We start from the raw sequence: 24,606 nt of genomic DNA, 5'->3' as shown, positions 1-24,606 counted from the left end.
AAAGAATGAGGAAGATCTCCACCTACTGATAGGGAAAGATCACCAAAATAAATTGAGTGGAAAAAGGCAAGGTTAAAAATAGTGTATAGAGTCTGCTATAATTATGTAAGAAGTAGAGGGATGAGGCAGATATATATTTGTACTGACTTTTATCTGCAAAAAGAAATCCTGGAAGGTTGTATAGGAAACTAATAAAAGTGGTTACAGGGGAGGGGCAGGGCAGGACTGGCCAATGGAGGCAGGGATAAGATTTCGCCGAATACCTTTCTATAGCGCTTTAATTTTTGAACCACACAAATGTATTGCTTATTTGAAAAATAATACAAAAACACTGTGTACACCAGCTACTGGGAAGAAAACACATCTACAGGCTATGAACAGCCTGCAGGCTTCTGGGTTGCACCTTCACATTAAGGGCTCCAAAACTGGAGAGGCAGAAAAGTTAGCAGCATTGGGTCCAAGCTTTACTAGGTTTGGAGACAAGTAGGTGGTTCAGTATCTGGTGTCTGGAACTCTCTCTGCATTGCCTGGCAATAAGCTCGTTGGGCCCGGCAGCCTCCGCTGCCTCTAGGGGGAAAGTGATGCACTCCCAGCCTCTCTGGAAGAGACTGCTCCAAAACTCAACTTCCCAGGAAACTGAGGAGCTCCAAGGTCGCCGGGTGCTGGGCAGATAGAATTTCCTGGCATTCCTCGACTGTTAAGGCTGCCTGGAACCCCAGCGGTGTGTTCCCCCCGTCAAGTCTCTGTCCCACTTGTACCATACAAAGGAGAGCGATAGGTGGGTGCAGTTCCTCCTCTGGGGCACAGCATCCAATGTGTCCAGCTGGGCCCCAGCTCAGCACACCTCCCTAGGGAATGCTGAGAACAGAGGACATGCACCCCTGCTGACACTGCTGCCAGTCACTTTCAGGCAGCACCATGAACACCAGTCATATTCCCCCCCGGCCCTTCGTATGTCCCTAGTCTTGTCACTGTGAATGAGCTCACTTAGTACTGCAGCTTGAACTGTGATCTCCACATTGAAGTCCTAACCCCCAGTACCTCAGAATGTGACCTTCTTTGGAAACGGGGTTGCTGAAGATGTAATGAGTTAAGATGAGGTCATACTGGAGTGGGGTGGTTCCTAATATGGCTGATGCCCCTATAAAAATGGGAAAATTTGGAAACACACACACACAGGGAGAATGCCATTGATGATAAAGGCAGGGATTGGAGTGACGCAGCTGCAAGCCAAGGAAGACCAAAGTCAGCCGGCGAACTGTCAGAAGCCAGGGCGAGGCAAGGAGGGGCCTCCTATATACCACACAGGGGTCAGGCCCTGCTGACGCCTTGGTTGTAGACCTCTAGCCTCTAGAAATGGGAGACCTGACATTTCTGTTAATCACCCAGTTGGTGGCACTTTGGTAAGGCAGCCCTAGGAAACTCATACACTCAGCAACCTCAGGCCAACTCAGGTGGCAAAAGTACCTGCCACCGCTCCTTCTCAGCACGTGCCCAACAGATACTGGTGACAACACTGCTCCCAAGAATGATGATTCCAGGACCTGGCCTGGTCAAGTTTATTGTGTCAGAATGCATCAAATACTCAACCAATAAACAATGGCTGAGCACCCGACCTTGTGAAGAATGCAAAAGAAATAAAATATTCCATTACTACCCTCAAGGAGTTGACAATCTGATTGAAGATTCAAGAAAGACACAGGTAATAATGGCCAAATTAGTATTATCTTCCCCTAGCCCTCACCCACGACCAGCAGATGCCACAGAAGTCACTCTTAACTAAATTGCACTGTGCTACCAGCTGGATTCAACCTTCTACTGCATCTCATTTCGCTGCTCTCTGCATGTGTCTGGAAGAACTGCTTTTCCAGCTCTTCGGGACATTCTTTAGGATGTCAGGCTATTAGACAATTTCTAGAAGCTGTCGCCACTGCTTCTGGCATGGAGCCCACACTTCTGCCCACTGTGGACACCCACTCCTGGCCAGAATTGTCTGCCACCCCCAGTGAAGCCGCTCCCATCAGTTTCTTATGAGCACTTTTGTCCCAGTCAGAAAAGCAGACCCTGCGGGATGTTGAGCCTATTCTGCAGCTCTCAATGAATCTGACAAGCAAAAAACATGAAATCCAGGTAGTTTGAGAGTCCACTTTGTTGAGCTGACAGCTTTCAAGCCAGGGGCAGGCTACAGAAAATCAGAGACCCTCAGCAGAAATGCTGTTTTCTTATCCTCATTCAGAACATTTGTTTGTTTGGCCAGCCTTCTCGCAGGCGGCTGCTCCCAGTACCCCCTGCATCCAGGAACTCCGATTCTTACCATCAGCAAGACTCCTGTGCAGCCACATGCCTGGCAGGAGAGGGGGCAGCACACTGTGTTGAATTCTCCTGGCACTCCTGCTGAATTCCAGCGCTCTAGATCTGGCTCCTGCAGGGTTTTTTTTGTGCTAAGTGCCCAGTGGAGGCTCTTGCTGGGCTTATGGAGGAAGAGTGGCAAGTTGCTGCCGCCCCACCCTTGACAAACAGCCCAATGGCCCCAGGTGGCTCCGTGCCAGCCTCCTGAAGGGCAGCTGTGGTCAGGGCATGACCTGTGGGTAGAACAGAGAGAGGAAAGGGTTCCCCACTTTGACTTCAAGCAATTCATTTTAGATTATCTGGGTTGGGCTTTGAGGCAGACACTGTGGCTTGCTGAAGCAGCATGCATTTATCCTTTCCTTCTTTCTAGCAGAACTCCAGTTCTGTACACTCAGGACAGTGACCTCCTCCCCAGCTCAGAGGCCTTATCCAGCCAAAACAATGCAAACTTCTTGCCAGTGGGTAGGTTGGGGTGGACTCCACTCCATCTCTGGTTGTTAAGACTTGAGAGGAGCCCTGCTGGGGTGCTCGGGGAAGTGTTTTCCTGGTTCTTTTCCTCTGCTGGATGCTGTGCCATCTAATGTGTTGACTAGAACTTCTGCAGCCACTTTGTGACCATGAGGAGGAAGCCTGAGGCAGAACAGAAAGAATGAATCCGGGCCCTTGATGACATCGTTGACCACTGGATCAGACAACACCAATGTCACCCTTCCTCCAGACTTCTTATTACACATGCAATAAATATCCTTGTTTAAATCCATCGAGTTGTGGGTTTTTGCTACTCATAGCTAAGATTATCCGAGGTGATGTGCACTGAGATGTTCCTGAGACCACAAGACCATATTCTTGAATCCAATCCCACTATCCTAACCACAACATTCCCAAACTTTCAGGACACACACACACACACACACACACAGAGAGACACTTTTCTCTCCACGTTTTCTTGGTATTCAGTCCTTTTCCTAGACTGGACACATTTTGCCATATTTTCTTTTTTTTTGTTTTTTTTTTTTGAGACGGAGTCTCGCTCTGTCGCCCAGGCTGGAGTGCAGTGGCATGATCTCGGCTCACTGCAAGCTCCACCTCCCAGGTTCACACCATTCTCCTGTCTCAGCCTCTCTGAGTAGCTGGGACTACAGGCGCCCGCCACCACGCCCGGCTAATTTTTTTTTTTTTTTATAATATTTTTAGTAGAGGTGGGGTTTCACCGTGTTAGCCAGGATGGTCTCGATCTCCTGACCTCGTGATCCGCCCGCCTCGGCCTCCTAAAGTGCTGGGATTACAGGTGTGAGCCACCCTGCCCGGCCTGTATTTTCAATAAATTCTGCAACAGATGCCAATTCCATCATTTAATTAAGAAACATTTTTTACCCCCAGTGATGTACCAGACACTTTGCTGGGCTCCCGGGACTCAAAATTGAAGTCAGGGACTAAACACTGAAAATGGCATGGAAGTTCCTCAGAAAACTAAAAATAGAACTACCACATGATCCAACAATCCCACTTCTAGGTATACGTCCAAAGGAAACACGATCAGTAGCTCGGAGTCATCTCCGCACTCCCGTGTTCACAGCAGCAGTATTCACAATCACCAAGACATGGAAACAACCCAAGTGTCCATCAACAGATGAATGGATAAAAAAACTGTGGGGTGTGTGTGTGTGTGTGCGCGCGTGTGTGCATATACATAATAGAATATAATTTACCCATAAAAAGAAGGAAACCATTTGGGACAACAGGGTGAACCTCGAACCTTGAGGGCATTATGCTAAGTGAGGTAAGCCAGAGAGAGAAAGGCAAATGTATGATCTCACTTATATGTGGAATCTAAAACAATTGAACTGAGAGAAACAGAGTAGAATGGTGGTTGCCAGGGGCTGTAGGTGGGGAGAGAGGGGAAATGTTGGTCCAAGGGTACAAAATTGCGGTTATAATGTGGATAAGCGGGTGAGTTCTAGAGATCTAATGTACAGCATGATGACTTAATACTGTATTGTATACTTGGAATTTGCTAAGAGGGTAGATTTTAAATGCTCCTACCACATACACAAAAATGGTAACTAGGTGGGGTGATGAATGTATTAACTAACTTTATAAAAATTTTTTTCTCTTTGAATTCTATGTTAACCAACTTGATTGGGGTATCATTTCATAATACACACATATATCAAATCATCAGGTTGTACATCTTAAATTTATAGAATTTTATCTTTCAGTTACACCTCAATAAAGCTGGAAGAAAATGAAGCCTTGCGGAGATACAGCAAATGAGCCCCACTTCTGGAAAAGAGGTGAGTGCGGGGAGGCAAATGCTAGGACAGGGTGCACGCAGGCCTGTGTGGGCACAAAGAAGGGTGCAGGGAGACCTGGGGCTGGGAGAGTGTTAGCAAAACACTCCTCAGAAAAGAAATGAATTCTTGAAGGGAGATGAGAAAACTGCAAGCAATAAATAGAGGCAGGCAGACATTCACAACCAAGTATGTAAGTAACAATACAAATAACAACCAACAATGGTGGCAACTAACAGTTCCTGACACTTACAATGACCCAGGCAGTGTTTGAAAGTTTTCTGGGTATTAACCCATTTAATCCTCCTCCAAAGCCTGTAAGGTAGTCCAAGGATTAGCCCCATTTTATGGATAAGTAAACTGAGGCATGCAGAGGTTAAGTGATACAGGAAGTGGGTAGCAGAGGCAGGACTTGGACCCAGGCAGTGGAGCTCTGAGGTTCGCATGCTTTATAGGCTACACTGGTGGTTCTCACAGTGGCCGCCAGGAGAGAAGCCCCCGCAGGCCCTGGAAACTTGTTACCAATTCAGATCTTGGGCCTCATCTCAGACCCACAGAGTTAGAACCTCTGCAGGGAAGGCCCAGCATGCCATGTTTTCACAGCAGGCCTTCCTTGTGATTCTGATGTTTGAGAACCCTGCTTGACACTATAAGCCTGTACTGAGAAGGGATGGCATGCTCAGAGGACCATGAATGCTGCAAAGAGAAGCAAAAGCCAGAGGGAAAGACAAGTAAGCAGTGAAGAAGCCCATCAGGACGATGGGCTTTACTGTATGGGCATGAGGGAGAAAGGTGTGGGGTGAGGCAGGGAGGTGGCTTGATTGGGCTTTGTTCTCTGTGACAAGATCTCTGGCATGAGTGCTAGTAATAGACTAGATGGGGAAGAAGATGGAAGGAGGGGGCCCAGCTATGACCCCAACAAGTACAGCAGGGGCTGCACTAAGGCAGTGGCAGTGCAGAGAGAGGAGGGATAGGAACAGATTCAAGAGACAGAGTGTGATGACAGCTGAACATGGGTACTGAGCTGGCAGAGGTATCTAGGATGACTCCATGACATCTAGCTTCCGAGGTTAGGTAGATGGGTGACATTATTTAGCCAGATTGGAAATTCTACAGGAAGAACAAGTTCATCAAGGAAGAGAATTAGTTCCACTTGGAAATGTTCAGCTTGAGGTTTCATGGGACGTCGGGGTGGAGGCATTTAGGACGCAGTGAGAAAAAGATCTGGTGCGCAGGAGTGGGGGCGGGGCTAGACATATAGGTGTGGGATTCGCCAGTTGAAATACATGAGGGTTGAAGCCACAGACATAATTAAGGCTGCTCACAGACTGTGCAGAGGGAGCAGGAAAAAACTGAGGGCTAGAATCATGCAGGACACTAACATTTAAGGGACACTAAGAGCACATCAGCCAAGAAGGCTCAGAAGCAGTGCTTAGAGAGAAAGCAAAGGAGATAATGTTGTCTCAAAACCAAAGGATGAGAAAAGATGGAGAACGTTTAAAGAACTAGAGGTTGACAGCAGGTTCGAATGTTGTAGACATGTCAGACATTCCAGAGAAGAAACCCTGGACTTATCAATGAGGCGGCCACGGGTGAACTCAGTAATAGCAGTCCCAGTGGAGGGATGGAAGCAGAAGCCACATTCATTCACAGATGCATTCTCCAATAAGCAACAGCTACCATGTGCCAGGCTTTGTGCTTTGTGCTGGGATAGGGTGATGAACTCAGCCCTTACCAGGTAGTGGAGAGGGGAGAAAGTGGACAGAAATCACAACAATGATTACAGGATCACAATTGGGGTAAGTGCTCTGATGAAGACATGAAGACATACCGAGGGCTTGCTATAGGGAACCGAAAGCAACAAGACCAACACAGAAGTTGAAAGGAAATTACATTTATGTTGGGTCCACAGGGTGAATAGGAGCAACCCAAGGAAAGGTGAGTGGGAAGCATGTTAAGGAGGACAGCGGGCATAAATAGCCTCAGGTAGAACAAGCTTTTTGTGTGTTCAAGAAATGGAAGGAAACCAGGGTGGCTAGAACAATCCTAATGTGGAAGAGAGTGGTAGGAGATGAGGCTGAAGAGTAGGACTCGATGGGCCAGGTTAGAGATTTGGGACTTTATCCCAACAAGCCAGAGGAAATCATTAAAGTTAAAATCTAAAAGGTTGGGAGAGACATGATCTGATTTGCATTTTTAAAAAGATGACTTTGACTGCTTGTGGGGAATGAAATTGGAAGAGGAGGGATATGGAGTGGATACATGGAGGCTGGTTGGGGGAATCATTACAGCCCAGGCAAGAGATGGCAACATCTTGGACCAAGGCGATGGCAGCAGAAGTAGGCACATGTGAAGAGATTCTAGAGCTATTTAGAGGTGGAATCAAGAGGACTGGGTGGCCAATGGGATGTAGTAAGTGGGGGGAAGGAGCAATTGAGGCCAGCATGGACTCTGTGGTCCCCTCTACATCTATTCTTGGATACTCCCACAAGGCCACTGGGATGGAAGAACACATATCCTTTGAATTCCAAGGCATCAAGTCCTACTGGCTTTTGTAGGGCTCAGATCAGAACTAGAGGACAAGTCCTACCAAGCCTTCCTCTCCTAAAGGAGCCTCTCATTGATAAAATGATGTCTTCTAAACAGGCCTCCTGAAAATCTCCTCACTTTGTTTGGTGACACTCCTTCTGGTGTCATGTCCTGTGGGGTGGGGTGCCAGGCTGGCCAAGCCCCATGGCAAGTGGCTTCTCATCACAACACCCTATGCACTCTCCAGGGCATTCATAAAGTGCATTCAGTACATGTGGGCAATTCTAGGCTCCTAATGCCAATCTTCATCTGATCAGTTTTCCCTCTCCTAATTTTGTCAATTTTCCAACAACATGCTAGATTTCTATTTTCATCATTATGGCAGGCTAAGTACCTAGATGGACCTTGCCACTAGAAACTACTAAAAAGTCTTATATAATTTTTTTTTAATTTCCAAAAGCACTGATGGACTGACAAGAAAGGAAGGAATTCATGGGCCAGGGGCTTCTTTAGATAATATATAACCAGATACTGACCTAAAAATGACTGTAATGTATTCAAAGAAATTAAAGCCAAGCTTGAAGATTATGTGCAGGAGACAAAAAGTCATGAGGAATAACCAAGAAGTTTTGAAGAATGAACCAAAGAGAATGTTTAGAAATAAAAAAAATAATAATTGAAATTTCAAACTGTGGATAGACTTAAGAGCAGATTAGATACAGTTTGAGAAAGAGACAGTAAACTGGAAGCTGGGTCAATAATAAATTAACCAAAATGCAGCACAAAAAGACAAAGACACTGAAAATATGAAAGAGAAGAGACATGAAAAAGAGTCTAACATACATCTGTCTGGAGTTTCAGAAGGAGAAGGAAGAGAATATTTAAACAGGTAATGACTAAGAATTTTCTAAAGTGATGAAAGATACCAAGACACATATTCAAGAATTCCAAGAAGAATAAATAAAAAGAAATCCATAAGCAGACACATCTCAGTGAGGCTTTAGACCACCAAAGACAAAGAGGTGTCTTAAAAGCAGCACAAAGAAAAGAGAAATTACCTTCAAGGGATTAACGGGTTATTTCTCATCAGTGACGAACAAGACAGAAGGCAGTGGTAAAATACCTTCAACGTGCTAGAAGCGGGTGACTGTCTTCTGAGAATTCTATACTTTAAAAGATATCCTTTAAGAACAAGAGAAATAAAGATGTTATCTGACAAAAAAAACCTGGGAATCGGCCACATGGAGACTCTCACTGAAAATGAAAATTTTAAAAGATGGACATCAAACAGAAACAGACAGAATCTAGGTGAAAGATCTGAGATTAAGGAAGAAATGAAAAACAAAGAAGCTGAAAATGGATTTTCTCAGTGTGTTGTTGAAAAAATTACAGATTGGTAGTCAGGCATGCTTATACTGGTATCTTGCTGCCATCTCTTGCTATCTGAGAAACTTGAATCAAATTACTTAATCTCTAGGGGTCTTGATTTCTTCATCTTAAAAATTTATCTAACAGTGTCACTTATACGATCATTGTTTTCAGGAATAAATGAGCAAATACCTACGAATGCTCCCAGCATAGCTTCTGTATCTGGAAGGTGTAAAATAAATGTTAATTTCTTATCCCTTTTAAAATTAATGAATACATTTTAAAAATAAGATATTGCTAGCAACAAAGAATGAGTCCCTTTGCTTCAGTTCTAAGATAAAATTCTGGCACTGTTTCAAATTGTACAAATATGAACTGGTGTTCAGCAGTTATTTTCATCTTTCCAGTATCAAGCCTAAGATCTTTTGAACAAAATATTTATGATTTCTTTATTTAAGAAATACTGGCTGGGCACAGTGGCTCATGCCTGTAATCCCGGCACTTTGGGAGGCCGAGGTGGGCGGATCACGAGGTCAGGAGTTTGCGACCAGCCTGGTCAACATGGTGAAACGCCGTCTCTACTAAAAATACAAAAATTAGCCGGGCATGGAGGTGCGTACCTGTAATCCCAGCTACTCAGGAGGCTGAAGCAGGAGAATCGCTTGAACTAGGGAGCTGGAGGTTGCAGTGAGCTGAGATTGCGCCACAGCACTCCAGCCTGGTGACAGAGCAAGACTCCGTCTCAAAAAAAAAAAAAAAAAAATTGCATGCATACACACAAGCCCCAGGGATATACCCCAGATTCTAGATGAACTCACAATTTTAAAATAATTTGTGGTCACGTTGTTATGAGGTTATGAAATAGATGCTGGTCCATCTGTAGTGCAAAACGACATATCCTGCCCATCCTCTTTCCTCACATCCTTGCCCAGGGCTCTCTTTTCAACTAGGAGTTGGGGACACACAAATGATCCCTCTGCAGCTTCTGCTACCCCAACCCCCATGCTGGAGAACCCCTCAGCTTCTTCCATGACCCTACTCTCAGTTTGATTAGGGAATGAAAAAGGAGAGGAAAGCCGAAGTTAATAAAAGGTAGCTAAGAAAAGTTAGCTTATTCTTCTTTAGAGTCTCTGCCCAATTTTTATTTGGCAACACTTCAGGGGAAACAGATAAAGTCAGAGTGAATCTTTCCTTGATGGTGTCAAGGAAACAAAAAGCACTGATCCTGAAGTTCTAAGTTCTACATCCTGGGGTGGCGTCCTTACTTGGCATTTGCAACTTACATGTCCTTGGGCAAGCCACTTAACCCCTCTTATTTATGAGGCAATAATTATATCATATTTGTAGAGCATTTTGCAATGTACTAAGTGCCTCCACAGTCATAATTTTATTTAATATGCTTAGTCAAGTGTATAATACTCAGTACTAATACCTTACTGCGTTGCTGTACACATTTGAAAGCAGAGTCTGTGGGTTGCTGTGTGAATTGCAAACACCTTCATCAACAGAGAGATCATCTCCGTGTACATAATTTAACCCATTATGGTTATTGAGTGGGCTCTGCAGTCAAGTGCCTGGATTTGAATTCTGGTTTTACATTTACTAGCCATGTGACCTCGATCAAGTTGCTTAGCTACTTTATAAGCCTCAGTTTCCTCACCTTTAAGTTAAGGAAAATAATAATTGTACTAGCTTGTAGTGCAGAGGTTTGCACATGGTGGGCTCTCCGTGAGAGGTGACTTGAATTTACACCAAGTTGAGTTGACAGCTGTCTCACCACACATATGTACTCAAGAACACCCACCCTCCTTCTTCCTTTCTTGTCCATGGTTGCCTCCACCCTCTACATCCCTAGGCAAATATTTGCAAAGGGAGGGCAGAAGCTCCAGATAGCAGGACACACCCAGAATGACTTTCTTAAAAGTAACAAAGCCTCATTTTCCCATTTTCCACTTTCTGTAGGCTTTAGTTCCCACTCTGTTTCAGAAGCGTCTCCATGCTGTTTTGGTCAGAAACATAGCCCAGACTTCCCAGGGTCCCAGTCAGCCTGGACCCCTTCCTACTTCCTCCTGAGGGTCTTGATGTGACAGGCTGGAGAGCTCTGGACTATGGGGCACCGGCTGAGCCTCAATCACCTAACTGAATTGTGCAGTTCACCTGTTTGATAAAAATCACTGATGACTGAGCCAACGCTAAACGGATCTATTACAATAAGAAGCAAAGGTTAATTTCGGCCAAACTGATGAAAGAATGGAAAATACTTTGCTGCACAAAAATAAGCAACCTCAATTTAAAAGGCTTTATGTTCACAAAGGACTTTCATATTTTCACTGTTTATTCCATCCTTATGAATTCCCTAAGGAACATGAAGGGCAGCTCTTTTATAGATGAGGCAACTGAGGCCCACAGAGAGCGAGTGGTGAAGCTGAACGTAAAACACGCTCTTCCTCCCTCACACCCGATGCTGCTGCCTAGCATACCTTCCCCATCTGAGCTTTCTGACTTTCCTGTCTGCCCGCTTCCAGCTTCTGTGGACCAGGTCCTAAAGGAACAGCATTAGGAGTCACATCACATTGGCATTTGCATTCAGAATGGGACATGGCAGGAGGATGGGAGACACGGCTTAGTCACTCAGCTTACATCTTAGTCCACAAAAAGAAAACACACCCTCAAGAGCTCCAATTAGGCCTAATCAGCCTGGAGTTCACAGGCTAACTGCCTGCAGCAATGAAGTGGGCACATGTGTCCTCTCAGTGAGGGCAAGACAGTCACCCGTGACTGTCACTCTGCTAGTTAACATTTCTCTCCAAGGCAACTCTGAGACAGCCCAGCCATTTCACAGGTTGCAGACAGAGACTGTGTGGCTGCTGGGGTTGAATGCACATGTGAGGTTGGGACAGGGAGGGCTGGACTAACCACCGTTACCCAGGCCTAGGACATGGCCAAATCGTGAACAGCTGCCTTTGGCTCTATAACCAGGACTGAAAAGAAATCAGGCAGCAGGCAGGAAAGAATTCAATAGTGGGCCTGTTAGTGAAAGAGTTATCATCTGGGCATCGCTCATTCTGTTTTGCTTGGCTTTTCCTGGTGGATAGCCAGATAAGGAGAGGGTGAGTCTCTGAGGGTGATCCCATCTTCTTCCACTCTGTAGCTCTCTGGCACCTTCTACAGGGTTCCGAATGCCATCTCCATCCTGATGGGACATAGTCCACGTCATACGTGCCCAAATCCGTGCTGATTCTAGAAACCTTCCAGAGCACATGCAGAGGCAGGGCCAGCTGTGCTAGGTTCCATTTGACAACATCCCTGTCTAGACGAAGGGGGAAGGATCAAAAAGTCCAGAATTGAATCCTGGCTCCCTGCTGGGAGAAAGCTCACTTCCTTCTAGATTATAAACTCGTCAATGAAGGCCAGCAGGAGAGAGTGTGACCCTTACAAATACTGGTAGGCACATTCTACAGCCTGGCCAGAACGTCACTGGTTTAATTTCCATAAGAATGACCCTCAGACACTGTCTATAAGATGGACAGAAGGACACTCATGGAACAGTCCTCCCAGGACTTCCTGCCACCACTTACCTGCTGAATTCTACCATCTTTGAAGACAAAGCTCAGTTCCCACCTACTTGGCTAAGCCCTCTCCAAGGCCCAGTTTCGTTCCAGAGCACATTCATTCTGTCCTATCTCCTTGGCAAAAGTTATACATGCTATCTGGGGAGGTCAGCTCTCTCTGCACTTGTGTCTGGTCAAAAGAAATATTGTGTCCCTTTTTCTTTTTCCTAGTACAAAGCACTTCGTACAGTAGGTGTTCAACAAGTACATATTAATCCATTTTGTTTTTTGTTTTATTGGCATTAAATCACTACAGTGTAACCCCTAAAGTGTCAGAAAATTCAGATGTGGTGTGTGTTATAATCTAACTGCTATTGAGTACAAATTAGAACTTTTCATTCTATTTCAAACTTCTGTAAATAGGGCTTGTACATTTTTTAAAAATACGTTTAGTGTGCGATGTGTGACTACGTAATGGAAGCCGAGTAACTTTTCTTTTTTCATTGACACTCATTTTACCTGGCAGTTCCTTTTTGCGTCTCTGGTTCTGGTTCAAGCTGCAGTTCAATGCACTAAAATTGCATTCATTAAAAAGCAGTACTATATCAGACTTTTAAACTGGCCTAATCCATCCCTATATTTCTGGATGGCCTGTGCCTGGGGCAGCTCACCTGGTATGGCGTCGGCGGCTTCTGGCTCCCATTTTACAGGCGTGTGGAGAGAGCTCTGTTATGAAGCAGACCCTGCAACCCAAAGGGTCGGCCCTTTGTAGGAAGCCAGTCAGGCACAGGGGGATCAACTGCCTGGCGGAGGTGTCCATGGTGCAGGTGTCTATACCAGGACTAGGTATCTGGTGTGAACCCGCACAAGTTGTTGAACCTCTCTGAGCCTCAGTTTCCTCAACTGTAAAAAGGACATGGTAAGACCTATATCAGAAAGTGCCTGGCACATGGCAGGCATTTGACAAATTATCTTATTATGAAGCATGCGGCCCACGCAGAAGTTTGTTGTATGCCTTGCTCTTTCCCCAGCTGACTTCATTCCCAGAGTTAAGCCACATCAGAACCCTGTGCCCCAAAGAAAGTTCAACCCAAAAATCTGAGTTCTGAGACACACAGTAGGGGCTTGCAGTCCATGGGGAGGATAATGACGAGCAATAGGAAATGTGACAGAGGACACATCACAGAAGATGTGTCAGATGCCAGAAAGAATGCTCGCTGGGGAAATAGCAAATACACTCTGTAGTATTTGTGGCCAGGACAACTACGGCCTAGGAACAAACTGTGTCCTGAGTAAACGCAGAATCAAGCTGTGGTGAGATACCAAGAGGGGACCAAAAAGCAAAACAGATCACGACCAAGAACAGGAGCTGAGACGGTGACCAAACCCCTGCTAGCCAGAGAACGTGCACCAATTCTCCGCCTTGCGAGGAATCCATGGTCAAAGCTAAACTCACACTTTTATAGTATGTGTGTAATTAGTTGAAAAGCTTAATTTAACAGTTTGGTAAATTCCATTAACAGTTTATCTGTGGTATGCCATGAAGCTATTTTTAAGTGAATCCTTTTTGGCTAAAGGCCCCACTGAAGAATACTAATGGAACATGGTTCATATAATACAAACCCAGATCCGTGCAGATTCTAGAAACCTTCTCGAGTAGACACTAATGTGCCCAGGCAGGGAAGCTGTGCTTGACTCTGTACAATGACACCCCTGTCTAGATGAAGCAGGAAGAATCAGAGAGTCCAGAATCGAGTCCCAGCTCTGAAATTACGCCACCTTGGGTATGTTACTTACATCCGTGGTGCTCAGTTTCCTCATCTGGAAAGGGTAGGTGAGCATACTACCTTATAGGACCCTGGGGAGAAATATACAAGGTTCTGTACAAAGTACTTAGCCCACAGGAGGGCAGTCTCACAGAAGCGCTTTTGATTGAAGCAGATAATTTTTTTTTAAACCCAAACAAACAGAAAGGAATAAGAGAGAAACAGCAGCAGAAAGATTACCCAAGTTGACAGGACACCTGATGGTGAGGCCATTGTGCAGAGAGGAAACTGAGACGGTATCACTGTATGACTTCCTGGAGCCACAGTTAAAACCAAACCTTCTCAAACTCCATCAGTTTGAGAAGATGAAACAATTCGCAATGTGAATACTTACTGCCACTGCGCAGTACCCTTAAAATGGTTAAAATGATACATTTTATGTTATGTATATTTTATCACAATGAAACAGTGAAGATCCATAAACAAACAAACAGAAAACCTTAAACCTCACCTCTCTGCCCACTGAAGACAGTACAATAAAAATAACATAAAGAAGAGTTAGATGGCCTTCCCTCTGTGGGATTCCGTAGGGAAGGCAGTGTCCATGCACCCGGATGCCACACCAAAGGCCCTGTGAGTCAAGATCTCCGTCCTGTGGATGATCTGTATCTGGGGTGTCTATTTAATCCAAACTCCCAGAAGACCCGAAAACCAAAAAGCCACCGCAGGCCATGACACCACTGAAAGATCTAGAGGTTCTTCTGCTGAGCAATGTGTTATTCCTGATGGTATCTCCCCAATGGCAATTTCTGACCATGATTCAGATGACACTACCCACAGAAACAAACTTTCAAGAACTTCTCCTGCCCTCACTCCCACTGTGTCCTCCTCTGGGGATGGTGGCGCTGCTGCTGTCTTGCTCAGAAAACTTGCCCTGGGAAGAAAGCCTCTCAAATTTCAGCCCTGCTCAGGTTAAGAAATAGTAGCTTTGGGCCGGCCATGGTGGTTCACACCTATAATCCCAGCACTTTGGGAGGCCAAGGCAGGTGGATCATTTGAGGTCAGGAGTTTGAGACCAGCCTGGCCAACATGGAGAAACCCCGTCTCTACTAAAAATACAAAAATTAGCCAGTCGTGGTGGCGCATGCCTGTAATCCCAGCTACTCAGGAGGCTGAGGCAGGAGAATCGCTTGAACCTGGGAGGCAGTGGTTGCAGTGAGCCGAGATCGCACCACTGCACTCCAGCCTGGGCAACAAGAGCAAAACTCCATCTCAAAAAAGAAAGAAAAGAGAAGAGAAAAGGAGAAAAAAGGGGGAGAGGAGAGGAGGGGAGGGGAGGGGAAGGGTGGGGTGGGAAAGGGAGGAGGGAAGGGGAGTGGAGGGGAGAAGAGAAGAGAAAAGAGAAAAGAAAAGAAAAGAAAAGAAAAGAAAAGAAAAGAAAAGAAAAGAAAAGAAAAGAAAAGAAAAATAGAATATTTGACAAACCATCTCGTTCCCCACAGGAAAACAAAACCTGGCTGAAGGCAGGAGGTGTCTCTCTGGCAAGTGTCTCTCATCCCCCTTCCCCCGACCTCCCTAACCCCATTCATGTCTTCAGAAGGGCATGGCCCTGCCGAGGGGGTGAAAGGCTGTCCTGTGCCCGAGGGCCCTGTGCTGTAAATGCTTCCCAGCCTGGGCTATACTTCTAGGTGCAGCTCAAATCCTACCTCCTCTCTAAAGCCATGAGAAATATACTTCACTCACTTGCCTGTAAACACTAACATCATTGGTTACTTTTTATATCATCCCCTGCTATGAGCCAAATTATGTCCCCCCAACAATTCATATGTTGAAGCCCTAACCCCCAATGTGATGGTATTTGGAGGTGAGGCCTTTAGGAGGTGATTAGGTTTAGATGAGGTCATGAGGGTGGGGCCCTCATGATGGGATTAGCACCCTTATAAGAAGAGATACCAGACAGCCAGCTCTCTCTCTCTCTCCCTCCCTCTCTCTCTCTCTCTCTCCCTATCTCTCTCTCCTCTCTCTCCCTTGCCCTTCTCCTCTGCCCTCCCTCTCCCTTCTTCCTCTCCCGTTTTCTCCCTCTCCCTGCCATGTGAGGACACAAAAAGAAAGTGGCTTTCTGCAAGCCAAGGAGAGAAACTTCACCCACCAAACTGGCACCATGATCTTAGACTTCCAGCCTCCAGAACTGTGAGAAAATAAATTTTGGTTGTCCAAGCCACCCAGTCTGTGATATTTTGTTCTGTCTGCCAGAACAAAGACATCCCCCCAAAGGGACTGTGCATACCTGCTGCACAGACCACCCCTCTCTTCTTAGACCCCGTAGGACCCTTTGCTGGCACAGCAGGGACTTAGCACGCATGGAAGCTAATTAGGTGAGAGACTCTGCCTCTGCCTCCTGGAGAATTTACAACAAGCTGTGAAGGACCAACAAGGGAAGAAGTATATCTCAACAAGTTGGTTGAGAAGGACCAACAACGGGAGGAGTACACCCTTAGCATGGAACTCGACCACAAGCTCTCAACACAGGTAATGTCACCATGACCCATGGGGTCACGTGTGCGTTGACCATGTGCTTCCTCACATCCCTTAATTCACCTGACATGGATCAACAGGTAACTCCTGTATTCTCACTTCAATGAAGACAAAAGAAACTCAGGTTGAGAGGGCTAATCCTAAAGACACATGACTGGTTAGAGTCAGAACCCAGGCTCTACACTAAGCATTCAGAGGCGGCAGGCTGTGGAATGCTTGAGGACTTGGCCCTAGAACCAGACTGCCTGGGTTCAAATCCCAGCTCAGCCTCTTATCAGCTGTGTGACCCTGGAAAAGTTACTCAGCCTCTTGAAACAGATGAGGAAGCCATCTACCTCATCTATAAAATAGGGGGAATGATGATAACAGTGCCTATTTCATAAAGCTGTTACAAAGATGAGTTCATTTATGCCAAACTCTCAGCCATGCCTGGTATATTCCTGTGCATCAACCTTGAGGTGCAGTGGAAAGAGGGTCCCTGGAGTTCCGTCTTTGGTCAAGGTGGGGCTGCAGGAAGTTGGCCTCCCTCCCGCATCAGCACCAATCCAACCCTCTATCCCGGTGGGTGAAGGTATATGGTTATGCGCAGTGGACAGTGTGGCAAAGCTCCATCCATTTACCAAGAGAACTCTGATGGACTACAAATCCTGGAGCTCAATGCTGAGCAGTCTTTAAAGTAAATAAAGTGAAAATAAACCAATCGCCCAGGTAATAGAAGATTTTCCTCTTGTCTGCACTGGTAATTGGGTCATTGTAGCCAACCTCCCACGTCCCCTGGTGCTGCTGTGAGTTAAAAAGGGAGTAAAGGAAGCTGTCTGGCCAGAAACACGAATGCAGGTTCCAGGAGGAGGGCAGCCACACCCGCTGGTTCCAGCTTGTCCTGGTGCACCTGTAGCACGTGTGCTACGTCTCGCCCTTCTCACCTTTCCTCTAACTAAGCCCAAAGGGCACAGAGGTCCACAGGCTCCGGGGTACACTACAAGCACAGGGCTGGGTGTTAAGCCTATCCAGCCTCACTGCTGGAACTTGCTTGGGTAAAACACCGTTTCCACTTTCCCACAAGTTCTCAGGCCCAGCCTCACATTCTTCCACCCCCAGGCAGAGCAGCTGTATTGTGTGAATAAGGGATCTTCAGCACAGATGGGGTGGGGACAGAGGCCCTTGGAATCTGAATCACAGGGGAAGCTTGCCTGCTCCTACCTCCCTGCATCTTCTAGAAACACCTGGAGCATCACCCAGAGTCAGACTCCACCCACCATAGAGCCTGCTGCCCTATAAATGCCTCCCTCGGCCAGCCCCATCCGGGATGTGTCAACAAACAGACAAGGGAAGAAAGTGTCCCACTGGCATTCTGAGAAAGCCGGGGCTGGGAGCCAAAACACACCTACAAGGGGGTGTGTTTTGTCTCCTGAAGAATCTGTCACAAAAGAAAATTCTATAGCCCTCAAGATGGAAGAGGCCCTGGAGACAACTTTGTCATCACAGGGTGGCACCCTCTAGTTGCCCCAGGCAGATGAGGTCCTAGAGGAACCCGTCCTTAACATTGAACTTCAAGAGGTCCTTCCTGTATCTGACTCAGCCTCCTGGGAAAGGGCAGAGCAGTTACAAGGCAAGGATGACTGAGAACTCCAAGACCTGAGGCCAGGACTCAGCACTGTGTACAAGGTGTGGAACCTGTACAGGCTGAGAGTTGTCCTCCCCTCGCCTCAGCCTGACTGCAAATTTGTTTATGTCATCCGGATGACGTCATGCTAACTTGACCAGTTGGAGCAGCTGTGAGGGGAAATAGACCCCCAAAGGTCCCTCTGCTGAGTCGTGTGAGGGGAAGGGGGTATGTGTGTGGATGCTGTTGGTGAGTAGAGAGCCAATGGAGCATAACGCTTACAGTGCAGCCTCTGAAATAGCCAAGCTGCCTGAGTGCAAATCCTGCCTCCACCGTGTATTGGCTGTGTGACTGTAGACATGATACTGTGCCTCTCTCTCCCTTAGCTAACTTTTCTATAAAATGGGCATGATGGCAGTGCCTAGCCAATTGGGTTGTAGTGAGGCTTCCATAAGGGAATACATGGACAGCCCTTGGGCCATGCCTGGCACTTTCTGTGCATTGCTGTTGTGAAGGTGACCAGTTTGCCTGGGACATCCTGGCTATGCTTGTGGTCCCAGCATTGCTATGAATATTCCCTCTTTCACTCCCGGCAGTGCCCGAGGTTGGATGATGTATTATAAGAGTGACTCCCTTTGGCTTCTTCATGTCCACCTGGTTATCTCCCTACTTCATGCTGCCTCTGAGTACTGGGGAGCCAGGTTCCCAAAATGCAGGTCCCCGAAGTAGGCTCTGCTGATGCCACTGAGGTGTCTGCCCCACAAACTCAGCTTTTCCTCTTTTCCTTTTTCTCTGCCCCTTGTCTCTCCTCCTTCCTTGATCCTTACAGCCATCCTCTGCTTTCCTGCTTCCCTGTCCGTGCCTTAGGATTCTGCTGGTGCACACAGGCACCATCTGGCTTTATTGGGACCTCCCCCTGACCCTGCACCTGGACGGAACCCCTTATGGCTCTAACTAAACTGTGCCTTATCAAATTTCTCTCAGAGGAAAGGAAGCAATTTGAAAAGGCAAAGAAATGACCAATAGATGGATGAGTGGAACAATGTGCCGGTTTTAGTTGTTGTTGTTGTTGTTGCTGTTTCTTTGTGTGTGTGTGTGTGTGTGTGTGTGTGTGTGTGTGTGTGTTGTGTTGGTAGGAACAAAAAGTGTACCAGTTTGAAATGGTCCATTGAATGCTAGACCTGTCTATAAAACTGTCCCCAGGGCTATTTTTTTATTTTTTATTTTTGAAATGGAGTATCGCTCTTGTTACTCAGGCTGGAGTGCAACGGCACAATCTCAGCTCACTGCAACCTCCGCCTCCCGGGTTCAACCAATTTTCCTGCTTGGCCTCCTGAATAGCTGGGATTACAGGTGCCTGCCACCATGGCCAGTTAATTTTTGTATTTTTAGTAGAAATGAGGTTTTGCCATGTTGACCAGGCTGGTCTCGAACTTCTGACCTCAGGTGATCCACCTGCCTCGGCCTCCAAAGTGCTGGGATTACAGGTGTGAGCCACCACGCCTGGCTTCCAGGGCTATTTTTATAGGAAACCCTGGAGGCTCCTCTGCAAGACAGCGGCCTCCCTGTGTGTCAGTGGAGAAAGCAAAACCTCTGGAGCCCAAAGGCCTGGGCCCATTTCTGCCACTAACAGCTGACAAAGGACCATGATTTCGCAAAGACTCAGTTTCTCCATCCATAAAATAGGGCAGACTTGTCTCTAGAACACCGTGATTCTATGACATTGTAAGAGGCCCTGGACCTGCTCTTAGGATCCTCAATTCTGCAATATTCTGCAATATTTGGCAACTGCATCTTTTAGCTCTTCTGTAGGGGAAACATACGAGGGAAACAGGGCCTTGGAAAATATAAAATCTGAACTAATTCTCACCTAAGGTATCATGGCAAGTGCCTGAGTCCTCTGTGCATTGCAACAGAATAGACACTATTTTGTGTAGAAGAAAAGCAAGAGAGTGATGTGAACTCAGTGGCTGATTAGCCAGTCCCTGAGGAATCCCTCACTAGCTCTCCCCCAGCCTAGCTTCTCTCAGCTGCATTGCCAGTACCCAGGCAGCCTGCAGATTCAACCCTCCCTCCCCATAACAGGTTCAGCAAACCACTGTGACAAGGAGCCCCAAGGCAGAATGGATGGCTACTGCAGCCACTGTCCTAGTGCTGGGGCCTGCCTTCTGCAGGCTCACCACAGCCTGACGCATCTCCAATCACCCCCCACACCTGGGGTTCCATCTCTGTCAGTGGCATCACCAGCCACTCCAACTCTGGAACCCAAATCGCCATCATCTTGGTCTCTTCTGCTCTAGTCCCTGACATTTATTCAGTTACCAGATTGCATCTACTTCATTGTTCTCTGGGTTAAAATCTCCATCCCACCACTTGTTTTCTGTATGACCTTGGATAAACCACTTAACCTCTCTCTCAGTTTCCTCCTCTACAATATGGAACAATCATAGCAATCTCCTCATGAGGTTGTCAGGAGGATTAAACGAGATTAAACGTGAAAATCTCCTACCACAGGCCTGGCACATAGCAGATGACTTTTCCCCCACCCCCAAGCCTTTTAGCCCCTTCCTGTCCATTCCCACCAGCCCTGTTCAACCCCTCATGGTCGCTGCAATGGGCTTCTTCCCAGGTTCTCTTCCCAAAGCTTCCTCCACTGCAGCACATCCCATACCCAGCTGCAGATGACATGTTCTTCTGAACCCAGTTCCAGGAACATCACTTCCCTTCTTAGAAACCATCAAAATATCCCTAGGCTTAATAATGAAGTTTCTAGACCCGTAACACTCCAAGCCTCTGCCATCTCTCCCAGGCAGCACTCCTCACCGGATTGTCCACTACATTATTCCTTGCTCCTCAGGTGCAACCCACCTTCATGGCTTTGCTCAGCCGTCCTTCCCCAAGATGCCCAGACCCAGCCTCCTATTCAAGGCCCGGCCTCAGTGCCACATCCAGGATGCCCTCTGCGAGTCACTCCTTCCAGAAGTAACCTCCCTCCTCCAAACTCCCTCTACACGCTTTATAGTATAGAACCGAGAGGTGACAGGACCTCGGAAGCCTTACATGAAGCCTCTCACTTATCACTCAAAAACTGTGCATAAAGTAGCTCTTATGGGCAAATACTAAACCATGAGGTTGTGTATGTTAATTTCACCTGAAAAGGGGCATGAACCCTGGACCCTCCAACAAAAATGCTGATTCCATGTGGAGCAAGCTGCCCTGATTTCATATCCCTATGCCCACATCCTTGAGAAAAAGACTCTTCAGTACATGCTGTTTTCTTCCAGAGACAAGGAACCCATCACCTCATGAGTTAGGTTCTTCTTCCTGACCCTCTGACCACCCTGGGGACTCCCACGGATTGGCCCTTTCTGTCCTCTTGAGTCACACAGAACGAATTCCTTTGAGACTCCTGGTGTCCTCCACACAGCCAAACAGGGCAGGTTCCCAAGCACTCTGTGTAAACAGATAAATGAACTCAGAGGGCTCTCCCACGTGGCAGGGTACATTCGCTGCATCCCGTGCATGCATGGGTGCGCGCACACACACACACACACACACACACACACACACACACACACGGACAGAGTCAGCACAAGGCCTCTGAGCCACACAGCCAGACCAGCACACGCTGGGGCCAGGGCGGAAGCCAAGCCCCAGCAGCCGCCCACTTCCTGACCTCCTTCCTTTGCTCTGAGAGGTTCTCTCGCTGTGTCTTTCTGACTGTCTGTCTCGGTTCTTTGTTTCTAGGCATGGCAACAGTTGTGGATGCTGCCTGCGTGGCCAGGGCTCCTAGCAGCACTGACCTGCAAGGTAGGAGTTTTGGTTCTTAGACTTGAGACCTTGGGCAAGTCACTTTACCATTCTGAGCCTCAGTTTCCTCATCTGTGAAACGAAGAGGCTGGATGAGCCTGGAGGGTTCCTAAGGTCCCTTCCTGACCAAAACCCTAGTGCTTCTCGGCTCTCCTCCAGTCCCGTTACCGAGTGACAGGGAGGGGAGCAAGGGCCAGGCCAGGCCTGGGGATGGCAGGGGAGCCAGCTGTTCCCACCCAAGGGCACACAGCCTCCGTCCAGGCCCTCTGCGAATTCCATGTGCTGCACACACGCGCTCACACTTCGTAGCCTGAGAAGCAGGCAGGAAGCGCCGCCCCCTCGGGCTGCCCCGGGCGCCCACCCTCAACCTTCCTCCACATTACCTTGGGCGTGTAGGCTTCCCCGTGGACCTGCCCGCGCCGCCCGCTCGGCTCTCAGCTGTCAAGCAGCCGCCTGCCCCGCCGCCTGCTCCGCCGGACTCTTTCCGCTCCGATCCGCGCAGGCTGGACCAGCCCCCCAGCGGGGCTGAACGGGAAGCGGCGCCCCCTGTGCGCCCTGCGGGACGTGCGCGCGCCAAGCGGTGGGGTCCGGGTCTGCAGGCGCGACCTGAGACTGCCAGGGAGCCTGGGTGGCGAGGGCGGGGCCGCTGCCGACTTAGCCTGCCTGACTGGTCGAGCTTCCTGGGTCCCTCTGCTCCCTAGGCCCCCTAGGCCCCTTGCCCCGATTCAGGTTCCCAAGGTGGGGCATCAGTCCGGCCCTTGCTGGCTCACTGGAGAGATGGTGTCTGGGAGTGCACCCCCGAAAACCCAGCAACAGCCCGGCGTCACTCCAGCTGTTATCTCTGGGAACAGAAACTAAAGGGGATCCTTATTCTTTATACTTTTCTGACTCTTCTATATATTCTACTGTGGGCATGAATCGTTCAAAACAAAACAAAACAAAACACCCAAAACCCAATACATATTTGTTAATAAAGCACTACGTAAATCTTCAAAGGCCTCCCAAGGTGTTCAGGCTACAGGATAACCCCTCAGCCTAGTGCACAAAGCAAGGCCCACTCTGCCCACTCTGGCCACAACCTAATTTTCCAGCCTCACCCTCTCTCCCTCACACACACACACACAACACTTCTGCTCTGGACACACTGGCTGTTGCCAAACACCAGCTGTTCTTCATGGCTGCTGGGAGTTCTTGCTTTTTGCCTGGAACACACTCCCCTTTCATCTCTGCCTGTTGAAATCCTACTCATCCTTCCAGGCCCCTCTGAAATGTCACCTTTTTGGAGAACCCTTCCCCAGACACTGCCCCTGCAGAGTGCCCCAGTTCTTTCCTGGTCAGCCCATCTTTCTGGTACTGGTTTATGCAGTAGCATCCCCCTCTCACACTCACTAAGCCCTATTCCATGGTGGAGAGAAACACATTAGCAGTTACTGAGCAGCTGTTGTAAATTACTCTGTGGAGTCCTTTCTTCTCCTTGCAGCTCAGCCAGCCACTAGCCCACAACCTCCCTCCAGCCTACCAGAGTTTTAGAAGGCTGTCAGGGGCTCTGAGGCCTGCCCTCTGGTGTGTCCCTACTGTGTGCCTTGGCTTTTCTGGCTCTGTCCTGGGTATGCTTCCCTTTGTCAGCTCCCAAGGTCTGCAAGCTGGTGGCTTGCCCTTCTCTCAGCCCTATGTGAGGAAAGAAGGACCTTTCATTATCAGAATCCGTGAAGTGGAAGGGGCCTCAGAGATTATCCAATGTAAAGCCTGCCCACCCATTTTACAGAGCAGAAAACTGTGACCAGAGAGATAAAGTCAGAGGCATCGGAGGTACCTGCCATTGTTATTGTTTTTAATAGTGTTAATACTTGCACGTTTAGATCGCCTTTCACTTCTAAAGCAATGCGTTGTCACTCATTTGCCCCTTACAGTCTCAGAGGTGTTATAGTGGTTAGTGTACAGACTCTGGAGGCCAAAGCCCTGGGTTTGAATCTCGATGCTCCAACTTGCAGCTACGTCCTTGGCAAGTTACTGGAACTTTCTCCATCAGTACAATGTGGATAGTAACAGCTCCTGCATCATGGGGTGTTCTACGAATCGAAATAAATGTGTATCTTTAAAGGGCTTAGAATAGTAGTAGGTGCATTAAAAATGCCAAAGGTATTTGCTCTTATCAAGTTTTTGTTATTGTTAATTGTATCACTTCACAGTTGGAATAATGGAGGCTCAGAAAGGCTGAGACTCATCCAAAAAATTGCTGCTTTGGGGATGATTTCTCACCAAACTCCATGCAGTCATCTTTGTCTCCGATACCATTCTGCTTCCTGTTCCCTTGTGTCTGAGTCTAACCACCTATTTAACAGGGAAGAAAAGCAACTGTCCACCTCAGAACACCTAGACATTTCATGGTACGAACATTAACCACATCTTCTGGCTTCTATGGGGATGTCTCTGATTTGCTGGCATTTTCTTTAACAGAACACGACACCTCATGGTGTCCTTCAGAATCACAGAGCCATCACATTACTTGCTGCAAGTTCAGCTTGTACATTTGTGCCTCTTTTACTCTTGGCCCATGGCAGAAAAGCGATGGGGAAAAGATGGTTCTTCCAATGTATGGATGTAGGAAACTGAGGCACAGTTGATATTCACTGACTGGCCCCAGGCTATGGAGCTAGCCTGGACCGTGGGAAGGATGAGGATCTCCACTTCTCTTTCCCCACAGCTACATGATTCAGTGTTGCAGGAGAAACCCAAACTCATTTATTCAATGAGGATTTATTGAGCACTCTCTAGGTGATGAATAAGACCTAGGCAAGACTGGC

At 47.5% G+C, this 24,606-nt stretch overlaps 1 protein-coding gene across 1 annotated transcript in view; it reads right to left on the bottom strand.

Moving 5' to 3' along the window:
- Positions 1–22,293, bottom strand: part of CRACR2A (calcium release activated channel regulator 2A) — a 137,050-nt gene extending 114,757 nt beyond the window's left edge. The window contains exons 1-2 of the mRNA XM_030804541.1: positions 22,186–22,293; positions 2,315–2,582 (exon numbers count right to left, since the gene is read on the bottom strand). The gene's annotated coding sequence lies outside the window, so the exon portion shown is untranslated. The remainder of the gene's footprint in view (positions 1–2,314; positions 2,583–22,185) is intronic.
- Positions 22,294–24,606: the final 2,313 nt, after the last annotated feature.

This window comes from Nomascus leucogenys, chromosome 23 (genome assembly GCF_006542625.1).
Source record: "Nomascus leucogenys isolate Asia chromosome 23, Asia_NLE_v1, whole genome shotgun sequence".
In the NCBI taxonomy this organism is placed as follows: Eukaryota; Metazoa; Chordata; class Mammalia; order Primates; family Hylobatidae; genus Nomascus; species Nomascus leucogenys.
This window is presented reverse-complemented; position numbering and strand designations above follow the sequence as displayed.